The sequence below is a fragment of the Bos indicus genome, chromosome 12, assembly GCF_029378745.1.
Source record: "Bos indicus isolate NIAB-ARS_2022 breed Sahiwal x Tharparkar chromosome 12, NIAB-ARS_B.indTharparkar_mat_pri_1.0, whole genome shotgun sequence".
Taxonomy (NCBI): domain Eukaryota; kingdom Metazoa; phylum Chordata; class Mammalia; order Artiodactyla; family Bovidae; genus Bos; species Bos indicus.
The window spans coordinates 75,809,027-75,821,783 of record NC_091771.1 but is presented as its reverse complement, the minus strand read 5'-3'; the positions used below and the strand labels follow the sequence as shown (position 1 = coordinate 75,821,783).

General features: G+C 45.7%; 1 long non-coding RNA gene across 1 annotated transcript; it reads left to right on the top strand.

The window, feature by feature from the left end:
* Window positions 1–405: 405 nt before the first annotated feature.
* Window positions 406–1,893, top strand: LOC139186151 (uncharacterized). Its single transcript, XR_011569650.1, has 3 exons — window positions 406–499; window positions 878–1,061; window positions 1,293–1,893. It is a non-coding gene; the product is annotated as an uncharacterized lncRNA (long non-coding RNA).
* The last annotated feature ends 10,864 nt before the right edge of the window (window positions 1,894–12,757 follow it).

Below are 12,757 nucleotides of genomic sequence, written 5' to 3'. Positions count from 1 at the left end.
GGCGCAGCTGGGATCAATTGGAGTGTCTGTTTTCCAACTCAGGTGGTCTGCCTTCAGAGCCTGCCCTGGAGTGTGTGTCCCAAGGTTTATTCCATCCAACATACTACAGATGAGAAGAACAAAAGCAGGTGTTATTATGGACTGAACGTGTCCTCGCAAATCCACACGTTGAAGCCCCAGCCCTCAGTGTGATGGAGCTTGGAGAGGGGCCTTTGGGAGGGAATTAGGTTTAGGTGAGGTTGGCTTCCTCTCCCGCTGCTAAGGGAGGACACAGCAGGAACTCAAACTGCCAGCACCTTTAATCTGAACTTTCCAACCTCTTGAATTGTGGGAAATAAATGTCTGTTGTTTAAACCATTTTTTTTTTTTTTATAGCAGGTTCAGCGGACTTAATACAGAGGGGTGTGTGTGCTTAGTCACTCAGTCGTGTCCGACTCTTTGCATCCCCATGGACTGTAGCCTGCCAGACTCCTCCAGCTCCTGCCATGAGCTTCTCCAGGTAAGAATACTGAAGTGGATAGCCATTCCCTTTTCTAGAAGATCTTCCTGACCCAGAGATCGAACTTCAATTCACCTGCTTTGCAGGTGGATTCTTTACTGTCTGAGCCACCAGGGAAGCCCTTAATACAGGGAGGGCGCTCTTCAATCAGAGCGATTTGGGAAAGGCTCAGTTTGCTCCCTCCCTATTTTAAAGGACTCACAATGTCTATTAGGAGATCAAAGGCTGAAAAATTCTGCAGTTTAAGGGAAGGTATTTAAATTTGTTTAACTAATGACTTCTCAAGATTTTTGACTATGGAACACCCCCAACACCCATGAATCTTTCACGGAACACACTTGAAAGGGGCCGCAGGTGAGACTGTGTGTCTGTTTCCAGGTGGGAGTCAGAAGCTTGTGTAGCGGGAGGCTTGGCAGGTGAGCCCAAGAGGAGCAAAGCAACGCGGGCAGAGCAGAGGGCTGTTTCCAGGAGTATGTTGAGACGTGCTGCAGGAAGAAGAACCTGGACGCTCCAGAACTTGGGAAAGATGTACCATAAAGAAGAGAGTCTTGGAGTAAATCTGGTGAAAACTAACTGTCAAGGGGGAAGTATAGGGCCTGCCCTGCATAAAGGACTCGATTTTCAAAACAGAAAGGATATTCCAGTGTCGTGTTAATTTGAATATAGGAGGAGAGGATAACAAATTTCCTAGAATTACTGTGACCGTCTGCTGCAAAGTGTCATATTAATACATACTGCCCCTTAGAAATATAATCCAGGCTGATTTCCTAAAGCTGTCTTCACTTCTCTCTAGGAAATTACAAGATGTGAGATCAAATGGAAGACCCAGCTGAGCGTGAGAACAAGATCTTACTGGGACATAGCAGGACCTGATAAATCTCTGCTGAATATATTTCAAGGACAGCCAAGGGGAGGGTTAATTGCACAATTTGGGTTTTGTGCAAATACAATATGTGCACTAAATATTTTATTAAATATTGGCATATATTCCATAAATAGAAAACACTTGCATGAAAATGAAGCGTTTATTATTGAGTAGTTAGATATTTTAAATAGTTCATGCATATTGCAGAGTAGGGATGGAGGGAAGGAGGGGAGATCTTTGGGAGAAAGATGGCACATTTCAGTCTGCTGTTAGCTGAGGGGGCTTGACGAGATGGCCTTAGAGACTGCATCCAAATCTCACATCCTGACTCCTTGTTCTTCTCAATAGGATGGAACAAGTTTGGAAAAGAGATTGTTTTATTCAGAGGTAGGAACACTTAATACAGTTCAGACAGTACATTTGTAATGGGTATTTAACAGAGATCAACTGTGCAAATAGATTCAATGATTTTTTTCTTAAGCAGAAGAATATGAAGATATAAGGGCCTCCATTATTTAACACTTAGAATGTTGACACAGTAAAGGTAAGCCTCAATATAGAGAAATGGGCTCCCGATGTTCTCTCTTTTGGTTTTTTAAAAATTGAAGTTTAACAGCAATAATTTTTTTTCTTGGAATTGGAAAATTTTTAGGTTTATCTCGTTATACAGAGCAATCAGGCTGTTTTCAATTTTTGTAATCTTATATTCACCTGTAATTACAAATTGCATATAACTTTTCTCTTGTGTAAATGCTTAGACCAAGTTAGTAAATGTCATGATTTTAGTGCCATCTACTGGTGAAAAGGACAGATTAGTGATTATATGTTTAAGAACGGGGGTGAATCTACTAATGAGACACTCAGAGATTCAAACATGGAAAGGTATTTGATATTAAAGAATTATTGCTAATTATTTTTAGGTGTGATGTTGATGTCGTGGTTATGTTAAAGCATCCTTATCTTTTAGAGATTTGGGGCCAAGTCTGGCCCACTATCATTATGGGCTGTGAGCTAAGAACAGTTTTTACATTTTTAAGAGGTTGAAAGCATCCAAAGAAGAATATTTAGTGTCATAGGAAAATTATATGAAATTCAAATTTCAGTGTCTGGAAGTAAGGTTCCATTGGAGCACAGCCCTACTCATTCATTCACATTTGTGCAAGGCCAAGTTTGTGTTCCAGCAACAGAGCTGAGGAGTTGCAGAGATCAGGGGGCCCATAAAGCCTGGAAATGTATGGAAACACTCTGCCCATCCTGTCCTAGGGCTCTGCTGTTCTAAACGTGGCCTGGGAGGCTGTTAGGAAGACAGAGTCTTGGTCTCTGCTCCAGAGCTACTGACTCAATCTCCAGATCCTGGGTGGGTCCTGCTCACATTACAGTTTGAGAAGCGCTGGTGTACCTGAGAGTGTGTTAGCTTGATTTATAACTTATGAATATTTAAGCAAATAGTATGGACTTCACTTATACTCTTGACCTGGGGTCACAGATATGACTGGCAGGTCTGTTAAATGCTTCTCAAAGTGTGCTCAGAGGACCCCTTGTATCAGAATTGCATTTTTTTTTGGTAAAAATGCAAATTCCCAGGCCCCACTTGAGTGGCCCCCTGGATCAGATCTTTGGGGCTGGAGCCTAGGACTCTGCATTCTGACCCCTCCCCTGGTGACTCTGATCCACAGCAGAGCTACAGAAGCATTTGTAATGGGGCGGAGGGTGGTGTGGAGAGGAGCTGCCCGGAGGGGCAGGAAGCATCAGGAAGAAGAGAGGGAGGTTCCAGGTCAGAGGAAGGTGCTGACCATGAGCTCACTCCCTTCCTGCTTCTCTCCTAATTCACCTCACAACCTGGCCTGACCCCACCCCCGGGAGCTGGCTGCAGGGAGAATTTGCCAGAACAGGGCAAGGGTGTCCTCTTGCCGACCGTGGGGCTCTCAGGGGCTGCCCTGCAGAAGGAAGGACCTGAGTCAGGGAGCACTAGGAGCAAAGGGGCTGCGGGTGCCTGGAGGGACCACATGGACCCACCCGGGGGTCAGGCTGAAGCCGCTGAGCAGGTCTTTGGGCAGGGAGACCTCCTGGTCCCGTGGGACACGGATGGAGCGGGGAAAGACTGTGCGGTTCCACGGGGGCTCAGAGTCATCTGTCAGTTAGGAGTCGCATGACCTTAAGCAATTTCCATAAGCTCTGTAGGCTTGTTTTCTTGTCTGTTGAGATGGGAATCCTAACACCCTCTAAGCTTTTGTTACATTTAAAGGTGATAGTTAAGTAAAAACACAACCCTGCAATACAGAGCAGAATAAGGGGCAGCTGCTGCTTATTGTGAAGCTTGTCACCTTATACTTCTGCACTTCCTGATGCTTGATATCATAGGCACTTGTCACTGGCTGATAAGACCAATTTCCTCAAACCCCAGGCACAGGAAGGCTCCAGTGACAGGCATGTACCAGACCTGCGGTTGGCCAGTGACCTAGAGCTCCCTGAACTTCTCTGTGCAGGAGCAACTCCTGAAGTGACTGCGGAGCTGCTCATCCTGTACAGTTACCCGGATTTTGCTCCCAGCAAGCCACACCTTGGGATTCAGGCTCAGGTTTGTGATGAGCTAAGGCGGGGCTTAGTTCACATGTTTATTCTTGGTTTTCTGTTGCCTTCCTTCTACAAGTATATTAGAGAACCACTGGAGACAGAAAACTATAAAGTGTTGCTTTTTAGAAATGACTATGAAAGCTTTTATCACTGCTATACCCTTAAGAGCCTAAGCTCTACACTTTTTGAAATTTTAGGGAGAGTGAGCCTATGATTTCAAGATACCTTAAAAAGCAAAATTTTAACCACGTCTTCCAAGTGCCATTCTTCATAAATCTATTTAGAATCAAGCTTAAAAATCACCACCAGCAAATCATTTTCATAGCCTATGTGGCAACTGAACATTCTTCTATTTAATTTTTCAGCACTGCTTTATTATAAGACATAGGTTGCAAAAAATAATAAGCTATTTGTATTGTAAGCTGAAAAGAATGAGAATCATAGAGTAGATGTGCAGCAATCTCTTCTGCTGCTGCTGCTAAGTCGCTTCAGTCGTGTCCGACTCTGTGCAACCCCATAGACGGCAGCCTTCTGAGGATGGCAAGAAAAATAGACATTTCAACTGTGCCTTTAGATTCGCAATCAGGTTGATTGAAATACATAACCCCAGGTCATTCACCTTAAAACCTAAATAAACAAACAAACAATCGGCCAACCAGAGGTGTAGAATTGGTATAGAATTTAAAGGCTCAAGAGACAGTTTTCTATGACAGTTAACCTGGGGTATCCTCGACTGCACATTAATGAAGTCTCCTTTATGCACAGTTGGGAAAGGCCCCTGGAGGAGGAAATGGCAACCCACTGCAGTATTTTTGCCTGGAGAATCCCATGGACAGAGGAGCCTGGCGGGCTACAGTCCACGGGGTCGCAAAAAGACACGACTGAGCGACTAATACTAATACTAAGGCGGGGCTTGTATGAAACCTCCAGGGACAACGGTGCCATACTGAAAACCACCACCAGGTGGCAGCAGAATCCAGGCGTCCAGGTGAGGAGGACGGAAAGCCATGGAAGGCCTCACAGCTGTCAAGAGGGGTGGGTGTCTGTAAGTTTGCCTCACCCTCATCATTCACCCCACCCTCCACACACAGAAACGCACGCTCCTGCTCCTGCAGAATCACCTGACCTGTTTACAGTTTCCTCGTCCAGGTACGGTCCTTTATATTTTAAATATGGCAAAGGTCAGCGGTTTGCAAACTTGGCTGCAAATTTGAATCACAAGGGGAGCTCTGTAAAATCCCAGGGCTGGAGCCTCATCTCAGTTAAATCAGAACCTCGGGGGAGGGGAGGCAGGAGTCAACATTTTTTATTAACAAAACCCCACAGGTGATTCCACCCTGCAGCCAAGTGAGGACCACAGTTGGAAGCAATAGATCTCATTTCTTCCCAAATGGCAGCTGCTTTCATCGCTAGAGGCCTCCTCCAAGAAGCCTTCCTAACTTGTCACGTTTCTTCTCCCCCATCTGTCCATTCATTTGTCTGTAGTTGGGGCCAGTGCTTTCCATGTTTGAATGTACCTGTGGGTCACCTGAGCTTCCCAAGTGGCCCAGGGGTAAAGAGTCTGCCTGCCAATGCAGGTGATGCAAGGTTTGATCCCTGGGACGGGACGATCCCCTGGAGGAGGAAATGACAACCCACACCAGTATTCTTGCCTGGAGAATCCCATGGACAGAGGAGCCTGGGGGTCTGCAGTCCATAGGGTCACACAGAGTCAGACACGACTGAAGCGACTCAGCATGCATGCACATTATGGGTTAAATTGTGTCTCCCACCCCTCAAATTCATAGAATTCCTCATCCTCAGTCCTTCAGAATGGGACTGGGAGTTGTTGCAGGTGTAATTAAGATGAGGTCACTAGGGCAGCCCTAATCCAGCTTGTCTGACTTCTGTCCTTATGAAAAAGGGTGCATTTGGACATGGGGGAACACCAGGTGAAGTGAAGGGCAGAGATGGATGGTGGTGCCTTGTCTCCAAGCCAAGAAACACCAGAGATTGTCACCAAATTAGCAGAAACCCCACTCCAGTACTTTTGCCTGGAAAATCCCATGGATGGAGGAGCCTGGTAGGCTGCAGTCCATGGGGTCGCTAAGAGTCGGACACGACTGAGCGAATTCACTTTCACTTTTCACTTTCATGCACTGGAGAAGGAAATGGCAACCCACTCCGGTGTTCTTGCCTGGAGAATCCCAGGGACGGGGAACCCTGGTGGGCTGCCGTCTATGGGATCGCACAGAGTCGGACACGACTGAAGCGACCTAGCAGTAGCAGCAGGAGAGACGCAGGTCATCACGGCCCTCAGAGGGAGCAGCTCCCCGCCCCACCCTTGATTTCAGACTTTTGGCCTTCCAAACGGTGAGAGATTGAATTTTTGCTACTTAAGCCACCCAGTCCGTGGAGCTTGTCATGGCAGCTCCAGGAAACCCTGCAGTTCCCAAAAGAGAGGGCTGGTCCTCACTGAGGCCCAGATGCTCTTCTTTCTCACCCCTCGCTTCTCCCATCAGGGGGCTTCCACAGCCACTGGGATGCCCCCTGGCCCCATATGTAGAGGGTACGGGAGGCAGGGAGCAAGGGGGCCCTTAAACCCTGGCCCTGAGCTGCTGCTGCCCCGTCTAAGCTGTGGGACACAGCCAGTGACTCACACACTCCTGCTCACACCACGAGATGCTGGTGTGTGTGTGTGTGTGTGTGTGTCTCCTTAACCCCTTAGCAGATCTAGTTCACCCCAGGCAAGCCCAAAGCCAGGGGACCTGTGAGGTTTAACACTCCTCACCAAGACCCTGACCTGTGCTAACGTGTCCCTGGGATCCACCAGCCTCATCCTTTTATCTCCTGCTGGAGCTCAGGATCATGGTTTCACCTGTTCCACTCATCAGCCTCCAGACAGGCCTGGCCCCAACCCCGCCCCAACCCCGCCCCCACCTTTATCGCTCCCATCACCAGAACCATCCTCCCAAAAGGCAGATCCCATCAGTTCACCCTCCTCAGGACCCTTTATCAGTCTCTCTGATGCCTCCTCCATCCCTGATCACTTTCTATGAACTCTCTCTCCCTTCCCCCACCAGTTCCACTGAGACACAGACCACTGTTCGTGAGCCTCCTGCCCTTTCCGTGCATGTGGCTCCTTCTTCCTAGTCTCGCAACCACTCCACTCCCTGCATGCGGGAAGCCCAGGCTGACCTGCTCTCAGCTCCCCAGGACTGCTGGGGGGGGGCATTCCTCTTCAGTGAGCTCATCACAGCCTCTTCTAACCCCCCAGTAGAGCCTTGTTTTACTGCCTCATGTTACACTACTTCCTTTGTATTTCTGTTTCCTCCCCTAGTGGGCGAGCCCCTGGAGGGCAGGGATTTGTGTCCTCCAAAGCTGAACAGCTGGCTCCGAGCAGGGCTTGGGCAGTTTTTGTGGAAGAAGCACATCAGTGATTCTCACAGTGTGGTCCCTGGACCGCCAGCAGCAGCATCACCTGGGAACTTGCCACAAATACAGATTTCCCCAGACCTGCTGAGTCAGACTCCAGGGGTGGGGCTCAGGTTCACAAACCTTCCAAGTGATTCTAATGCACACTCAAGTTGGAGATCAGCTAAATCTAAAAAATGAGAACTTCAGGAAATAGGATGTGAAGGGAACTCGCTCTTAGTATTCAGCCTCGACTCAGCCGTCACAGGGTGGTGCCTGGTTGACAGAACTCTTCCCTGGTCCCTGTCACTTGGGGTCACGGGGTATTACAGCCACCTGGGATGCCCATGGCCCATCTCTTCCTCAGCCCTTGTTGTATCATCGTGTTGTGGTGCATCCCTTCCCCAGGGTGTTGTTAATATACATGAAGATCTCAGGTGTGTCCTGAGCAGAAGCCCAATGCCCAGGGAGCCCTGGATTCTAAACACCATGGTCAGTGCAGTCAGCCTCCACTGTGAGGCTGGTCATGGTGCGCGTTTCTCATCCACACTCTGAAGTTAAAAATACTTTATCAAAAACAAAAGCCCCACCCCCTAAAAAAAAAAAAAAAACAACAAAAACCACCCACCACAACAAAACTCAGAGATACAGAGAACAAATTGGTAGTTGAAGATATGGTGGGTGGTATGAAATGGTTGAAGGTAGTAAAAAGATACAAACTTCTAATTATAAAATGAGTCATGGGGATGTAACATAGAGCATGGTGACAATGGTCAATAACACTGTATTGTGTATTTGAAAGTTGCTAAGAGTAGATCTTAAAAGTGGTGATGGATGTTAGCTAGACTTATTGTGGAAATCATTTTGCAATACATCCAAGTAGCAAATCATGTTGTACACCTGAAACTAATGTTTTATGTCAATTATACCTCAATAGAAAAGCACTGTCAAATAAGTTAGAACGTTATTTCTTGCCTTAACGTTTTGATTTTGACTGTAGAGATGTGTCTCTTCTAAAATTTAGTCTAAAGGTGTTAATGGGGTGGGTTTTTTTTGTTTTGTGTTTTTATTCCTTAATTTTTGTCTCTGGGCTCTTGGATGTATTTGTTGTGGTTAATATTTGGTGTTTTAAAAAGACAGAACATAATTTTATGAATTTATGGAGGGTTGTGTGTTATTACTGCTTTTCTTCAGGCCCAATATCATGCCTGCCCCTAATAGGTGCTGAGCAAATGTTGGACTTTACTCAGTGAAAAACCCTGACGGTGTGTGTAAGAAGCTGCGGAAGGACTCCTTTAGGACTGAAGATGGTGTGCATAGAAGGGATTGGGAAGATCCCCTGGAGGAGGGCATGGCAACCCACTCCAGTACTCTTGCCTGGAGAATCCCATGGACAGAGGAGCCTGGCGGGCTACAGTCCATGGGGTCGCAGAGTCAGATATGACTGAAGCGGCTTAGCACACAGGCATGTAGCCCATCAGAGGGTGAGGGGATAGGCCTCCACCACCTGAGTCCTGCCTCCTCTCCTGCTTCATCTCCAGACTCTCTCTCTCTCCAGCCTGAGCTCCAACGTGTCTTAATCCCTTTCAGTTCCTCGAATCCACAAACCTCTCCTTTGTTCTGACCTTTGGGCCTGTCTTTCCACTGCTTGGAAAGCCTCCTCTGTCTTTTACTGACTGACTCTTACTCTCCTCTCGGGTCAAAAGTGAAACATCGCTTTGCCCAGCAGGACGCCTCCTCCTCTGTGAGATGAACCCCACCCCTCCACCCCGACCCAACCCCCTTCCCCCGCCCCCGCCCTGGCCCCTGCCCCAGCCCCGGCCTGGGCCCAGACTCTCCTGCGTCAGCTCCTTCCTCCTCTCCTTCTTCCTTCAGCCTGGAAGAGCAGCAGCTGTGTCTCCTCCAGGGACCTCAGCACGTGTCTGGGAGCCTGGGCACAGGAGGGCTCAGTACTTGGTGGGTGACTTTGAAAGCACCCAGGCTGTAGGTGAACAAGTTTCCGAGTCCCAAATTTTGGAGTCCCCTTGCTTCTGTTTCCCCCTTGGACTAAGGAGTTAGCTTCTAATAAACTTCAGATGTGTGCAGGGAGGTATCAGAGTGAGGACACGTGTATGATTTAAATAGAAGTCAACTAGAGAGAGAAGGAAGGAAAGAACTTGCTAGATCAGGAAGAGCGTGGCTGACAGCCAGTTGCTGTGATTTGCACAAAGCCTGTCCTGTGTGTGTGAAGGGGGCTCCCAGAACGATCCTGCCATGGAGACGTTCCCCTAGGGCTCACTCTGGCTGGTTCTCTGATATGTTGAGGCTCTGAGGTCAAAGCTGTGAGTGGAAACTGAACTTGAGGAAGACACAAGTTGTGTCTTTGTATAAATAGTTTCTACTCTCCAACCCAAATAAGCCACTTTAATAGAAACGTCACACGAGTTATAGTGTCCGAATCTCTCATCCATTCTCAGGGTTACAAAGGATGTGGATATCATTGAGTCCCATCGCTCGACCGCTGCAGAAATGCCCTCTGCAGGTTCTGATGATAACTCACGGCCTTCCATCCCCCACTTCACTAACTTACAAGGCAGCTAGTTCCTTAGTTGGAGAATTTTGTTTATTGGAAAAAATCCGTTAGCCCAGTCCATGGTTGTGATTTATTGAATTAGATAAACACAGACAACATTTACTACCCGGACAGTAGAAATTACTTTTAAAGTAATGTTGTGTTGCTTTTTGGTAAAAGTATGGGAAAGTTGTCTTAAATGTTTGAGAATCTCCTGTTTTAACTTTGTACCAAATACATGTTTTCTTCAGTTTATTACCGGTACAGGGGGAAAAAGTAGACAATAAAAGCCATCTTGCTATATACTTGGAGCCAATTAGGAATATCTGCCAAATGATGGAGGGCAGGTGCTCATAAACATTGATCGTTTTGAGTCTTGAGATTCAAGTTTCCACTGGGCCTCTGCTCATTGTGAAAATTCACACAGAGGAGCAAGGGAGCAAGGCAAAGTGTATGGAGGGTGAGGGCAGGCTGCTTTCTGGTTCTGTCCCTGCTGCTAACTAGCTGTGTGATGTCAGAGAGGTTAATAGACTCTGCTGGGCTTAGTTTCTGCCTCTGCAAACCGAAGTGGTTAAACCAGGTAACCTGTAAGTTTCAGTAACAAGCCAGCCCTCCGTGGCTCTAGGACTTTGTACTTGCCTCCCGAAGACCAAAGCCTCACGAGTGAAATGAACTCTCAACCAGTTGGGAAATTGATAATTAGCAAGGTTCTACCTCCTACTAAATATAGCTGGTTAAGTGAAAGCAATTATTGCAGATATAACTATGTGCATATTCTTTCCTGAATTAGCAGAAACTTGAGTTAATAAATAGTTGATTACAGCACTGAGATCATAATGGCTCCAGATTGTGTCATTTCTGCCTCCAAAGTTAGCTAAAATTCTCTTCAGCTGAACCTGAACTTCTTAAATGCTTCTATTTTTAAACCACACTAACTGGACTGTAGACATCCCCTGTGGCACAGTGGTAAAGAATCTGCCTGTCAATGCAGGAGGCACAGGTTTGATCCCTGGGTCAGGAAGATCCTCTGGAGAAGGGAATGGCAAGCCACTCCAATGTTCTTGCCTAGAAAATTCCATGGACAGAGGAGCCTGGAGGGCCTACAGTCCAGGGGGCACAAAGAGTCAGACATGACGGGGCACAAAGAGTTGGACATGTCCGAGCACAAAGTCAAGCCAATTAGATCATTTAGTTCTACTTGGGTACATATCAAGAAAGAAAACATAGATTTATTCCTAAGTATTTTATTCTTTTTGTCCCAATGGTGAATGGAATTGTTTCCTTAATTTCTCTTTCTGTTTTCTCATTGTTAGTGTATAGGAAGGCAAGGGATTTCTGTGTGTTAATTTTATATCCTGCAACTTTACTATATTCATTGATTAGCTATATGCGAGACAGCAAAAGAGACACAGATGTAAGGAATAGACTTTTGGACTCTGTGGGAGAAGGCAAGGGTGGGATGATTTGAAAGAATAGCACTGAAACATATTACCATATGTGAAACAGATCACCAGTCCAGGTTCGATGCATGAGACAGGGCGCTCAGGGCCGGTGCACTGGGATGACCCCGAGGGATGGGATGGGGAGGGAGGTGGGAGGGGGGTTCAGGATGGGGGACACATGTACACCCATGGCTGATTTATGTCAGTGTATGGCAAAAACCACTACAATATCGTAAAGTAATTAGCCTCCAATTAAAATTAATTAATTTTTAAAAAAAGAAAGAAAAGATAAAAAAAAAAACAATCCCCAAACTGCAAAGAAATTTCAAATGGTTTTCAGGAGTTTACTTTTTAGCATGATTTCCACCCCTGCCGATATTATGACTTCTGATACAGTTATAAAATAATAATATATTTTGCCACAAAATAAAATATATAGTTTTCATTAGGAACCAAGATTTTCAGTGCAAGAAAACAGTGATATACAGATCAAATCAAAGAGGTAAAATAAAAACCCTGTAGCTTAAGTTTGATTTAGAAATATTAGTAAGAATACATATGTGTTTTCTGTTTTTTTAAAAAATATTCTTTCTAGTTCTGTCTGTTACAAAGGCCTAGATAGCTTGACTAACCCATAGCACCAAACACCTTTAGCATCTCAACTATGCTACTAAATAACATTTTCCACTAAAAGGAACAGAGCTTCTTGGAGAAATGGTTGATCCAGGTCACCAAGGATGAGCCCGGAATGTCTTGTCACACCAACAAGCCACGATCGCTTGTTGGTATGACAACAAGATTTTGCCCCAAAGACTTAGGGTCCAAACTGAAGAAATAGAGATCTCTGTAGGCCAGAGATTATACAGTTTCGACACGAAATGGAAAAAGATCTGCAAAGGGTTGAGGCACAATGAATATGTTAAAAATCTATGAGTTCATGTAATTATCCCCCCACCCCCAACACACACACCTTTGAAGGAAGCTAAGAATTCAACTTTCTATTCTGAAAACTGGGAAATAAAGAAAAAGGAAAAATAATTGCTCAACCTTTTTCCTGAAAGATTATACTGAAGTTGTGATTGAAGGATAACCAAATAGTTTATGAACTAAATTTCTCCTTTTAGAGGAATTTGAGCTAATAAATGAAGAGGGATAATAGAATTGGAATATTGCTATTTTATGGCCTCTATTGAACTGATGGATGAAGGCAAATGGTTTTCAATGACTTAAAAGATTAGGTGAAACACAGATAGGAAAGTTTACAATAAATGGAACAGGCTATGACACCAGAACCCACCAGTGATTCTTAGTGTGGCTTCATGAACCTCTTGATAAGATGCAGTGAGAGCTCACAACACCACTTATGAAGCCTTCTTCACAAGCAAAGCAAGACCAAGCAAATGAACATGATGAAGTCAGCCTAGATCTTATGA